Raw genomic sequence first — 4,649 nt, 5'->3', positions numbered from 1 at the left:
GCAAGGGGAGACCGGCAATACTAGTCCGGATCCGACCACAACCCCAGATTCTGAAGACACTGACATAATCGGGGGCTCTGCCACCGAAATAACACCTTCGACCCATCTCATCATGGTTGTTATCGCCCCATGGATCGAACCCTTATTAGCCTACCTTAATAGGCAAGAACTCCCCGAGGATCAAAATGAGGCACGCTGCATAGTCCGGCGCTCTAAAGCCTACAAAGACCACAAGGGAGAGCTTTATAAGAAAAGCGCTAGTGGAGTACTTCAAAGATGCATCTCCGAGGAGGAGGGGCGGCAGCTCTTGGCTGAAATTCATGCCGGACTCGGCGGTCACCACGCCGCAGCTCGGGCCCTTGTAAGCAAGGCCTTCCGTACAGGTTTCTATTAGCCGACGGCTCGGGCAGACGCACAGGACCATGTCCAACATTGCGTCAGATGCTAGCTTTTCGCCAACCAAAGCCATATGCTGCCAACCGCTCTCCAAACAATCCCCATAACCTGGCCTTTTGTGGTCTGGGGGCTTGATATGGTCAGACCCCTTAAAGGGGGAAGCCATAAGAAAAGAATACATGTTCGTCATGGTGGATAAATTCACCAAATGGATAGAAGCCAAACCGATTAAAATGGCCGAATCCGGACTAGTGATAGACTTCATATTGGGTGTCGTGCATCGTTATGGTGTCCCCCACAACATCATCACTGATAATGGCTGCAATTTTACAGCCGAAGAGGTGAAAACTTGGTGCGGCAACATGGGCATTAAGCTGGATTACACCTCTGTCTATCACCCTCAAACAAATGATCAAGTCGAACGAACCAACGGTCTTATTATGAGCAGCATTAAACCCCGACTGGTGCGATCTTTAAAAGAATCAGACACGCACTGGGTTGAGGAACTTGACTCCATACTCTGGGGGATGCGGACCACACTGAATCGCACTATCGGATATACACCCTTCTTCATGGTGTACGGCGCGGAGGCTGTATTGCCCCGCGATATCATCCATGACTCACCTCGAGTCCACATGTATGAAGAGAGAGAAGCTGAGTTGGATCGGCAGGACAATTTAGATGCCCTGGAGGAGGAGTGCGACGTCGCAAAAGCATGTTCCGCATTTTATCAACAACAGGCTCGCAGGTATCAAAGCAGAGAAGTACGGGTCAAAACTTATAATATTGGCGAACTCGTTCTACGCCTTCCAGAGAAGAAAAAGGACAAGCTCAAGCCCAAGTGGGAGGGTCCCTTCATTATTGAAAAATTTCTCACCGGAGGAGCGTACCGTCTGCGTGATGCATCAGATAATCAACTCGAGCCGAACCCATGGAATGCGGCAAGACTCTGAAGATTCTACGCCTAGCACCGAACTCTTTGTTCGTCTTCTTCCCTTCACTCTTTTCTATTTTATTTTTTAGCTCTTTTTTTCTTCGCTCTTTATTTTGTAGCTTTAAAGCTTTAGTGCGGCTGGACCACACGCTCGTGACGCAGTAATCTTCAAGTACGTGCGATCATTATACCTGGGGGCTTCTTATACAGAAGCTTATTCCAAACGCGTTTCGAGCACACAACTCGTCGCTTATAAGTCATTTTTTTCATATGTGCCTTTCCTATGCCATTATATGCATCGATATGACTTAAGTTTTGGCCAAGCTGGGTAGCCTGGCTCCTGTGCTTATGCCCTATGTTCCCGTTAGTTCGGCTAGGGCATAAAGGGAGCACCTCTGCGATTGTTACTGCCGGGTACTCTAGATGTGTACCTCAGACTGGGTGAAGCCGAAAGCTAGCATTCTTAAGGGAATATTCGGTCGGTAGACTAAAGACGTGTCTTACCTGTAACACTATGAACCCCCAGAAGTCAAATATACTGCGATTTTATAATCACAGATTGGACATGCACTTTAATGCATGCACACCAAGCGAAAGGAACCCTTAACAGAACTATTCTCCCTGGAAGATGTTTCTTACTATCGATGTAATATAACATAGCTAGTTGGGTACTTGTCTATTCAAGCAACTATGACCCCTACGCCTGGTTTCCACGCGTACCTCGGTTTTACATTACTGAGCGGGTATTCAGAAACACTCCGGACTGTCGGGTCCAGAGGCCGAAGCGAAAAAAGCCGCCATGACAAATGATTTAAAATCCGGCTAGGGACAATACTTGTCCTTTGAAGTACATAGTAATTTTGACTTAAAAACTTCCTCTTCTAGGCCATCCAACAGGTGTCTAGCTTACAATCCTGTTGGGAATACTTGGCCGCTAACTCTACCTGATTGTATACCAGGATAACTGGAATTTCTTTTCCATGTGACCCTACAGGTCTGACCCGAGCCATATGGTTTGGATCGAGCTTGGTGTACCGTGTTTTCACTATGGCCCAAGCCTCCCTCGCACCTTCTCGACAGGCTGATATTTTCCATAGTCGGAACCGCCTCCGCACTCCCTTGAATAGCTGAACAAGCTCCTCCATACTTGCTGGTAGGGAGGCGGATGGCCACAAGGCCTTGGCCACACTCTGCATCGCATGTCGAATTTGCTTGTGCAGTCGCGAAAACTCTTGTAGCATATCGACTGAGGATCCGGGCATCTCCTCTCCGGGATGGCCAGTCAGCATACCTACAGACATAACTCTGTTAGCCCGTTTCTTCGCCGAACTATAAAAATGTTCATTTGAGCGCATACTAAAAATGTCACGTTGAAGCCTTTTATTTTTCTTCATAGAATCAGCCAGTTGGGCCCGAACATCTTTCAATTCTACGCCCAGCCGGGTATTGGCGTCTAGGAGATTGTTTTTCTCCTGCCTGACCTGTGTAAGTATATGCTCACCAACGTCCTGATGCCTTTGAACTCTCTGTTCATCCTCTTGTAGGATCTCCGGACTCACTCCGAGTTTATCTATGGAATCTGTTATCAGATCGACAGCGTGTCAACACCGCCGGTATACGTGATTACGTTTTTTCTCGATAGAGAGAAACACTACTAGTAGAGGCCTTTTGGATTCCTCTAGTTCGGCAGTTATGGCCCTTAGCTGGGTTTGACACTTCTCTAGCTCTTGAGACAACAGGTTATTCTTCTTTGTGAGAACCTATTCATACAATGATCCTTAAATCAGTTGTACCAACTGTTCCAAGTCTCAGGGGCTACTGATATACATCATTATCATATTTTACTTACCCGTACATCTTTCAAATACTGGTCTGTGGCTCTAGCAAGCCCATCTCGAGCAGCTCGGATGTACGTGTCACCCTAGTTGAAGGCATTGAAAGCCTCTTCAGAAAAACCAGGGTCCTTGATACGTCTCCAACGTATCTATAATTTTTGATTGTTCCATGCTATTTTATTATCTATTTTGAATGATTATGGGCTTTATTATACACTTTTATATTACTTTTGGGACTAACCTATTAACCGGAGGCCCAGCCCATATTATTGTTTTATTGCCTGTTTCAGTATTTCGAAGAAAAGGAATATCAAACGGAGTCCAACCGGAATGAAACCTTCGACATCACGATTTTTTGGAAGAATACCATCTTGGAGGCTTGGAGATCAAGTCAGAAGACCCTCGAGGAGCCCAGGAGATAGGAGGCACGCCCCCCCTACAGGGCGTGGCCACCTGTCTCGTGGACCCCTCGAGCACCCCCCTCCCCGACCGACTTCTTTCGCCTATATAGTCCCACGTACCCTAAAACATCCACGGAGAAGATAGATCGGGAGTTCCGCCGCCGCAAGCCTCTGTAGCCACCAAAAACCTCTCGGGAGCCCGTTCCGGCACCCTGTCGGAGGGGGAACCCATCACCGGTGGCCATCTTCATCATCCCGGCACTCACCATGACGAGGAGGGAGTAGTTCACCCTCCGGGCTGAGGGTATGTACCAGTAGCTATGTGTTTGATCTCTCTCTCTCTCTCTCTCGTGTTCCCTCTATGGCACGATCTTGATGTATCCCGAGTTTTGCTATTGTAGTTGGATCTTATGATGTTTCTCCCCCTCTACTCTCTTGTGATGAATTGAGTTTTCCCCTTTGAAGTTATCTTATCGGATTGAGTCTTTTATGAGAACACTTGATGTATGTCTTGCCGTGCTTATCTGTGGTGACAATGGGATATCATGTGCCTCTTGATGTATGTTTTGGTGACCAACTTGCTGGTTCCACCCATGAACCTATGCATAGGGGTTGGCACACGTTCTTGACTCTCCGGTAGAAACTTTGGGGCACTCTTTGAAGTACTTTGTGTTGGTTGAATAGATGAATCTGAGATTGTGTGATGCATATCGTATAATCATGCCCACGGATATTTGAGGTGACAATGGAGTATCTAGGTGACATTAGGGTTTTGGTTGATTTGTGTCTTAAGGTGTTATTCTAGTATGAACTCTTGAATAGATTGATCCGAAAGAATAGCTTTGAGGTGGTTTCGTACCCCTACCATAATCTCTTCGTTCATTCTCCGCTATTAGTGTCTTTGGAGTGACTCTTTGTTGCATGTTGAGGGATTGTTATATGATCTATCTATGTTATTATTGTTGAGAGAACTTGCACTAGTGAAAGTATGAACCCTAGGCCTTGTTTCCTATCATTGCAATACCGTTTATGCTCACTTTTACCACTTGTTACCTTGCTGTTTTTATAATTTCAGATTACAAA

Source organism: Triticum dicoccoides, chromosome 3B (assembly GCF_002162155.2).
Source record: "Triticum dicoccoides isolate Atlit2015 ecotype Zavitan chromosome 3B, WEW_v2.0, whole genome shotgun sequence".
Taxonomy (NCBI): Eukaryota; Viridiplantae; Streptophyta; class Magnoliopsida; order Poales; family Poaceae; genus Triticum; species Triticum dicoccoides.
This window is presented reverse-complemented; position numbering follows the sequence as displayed.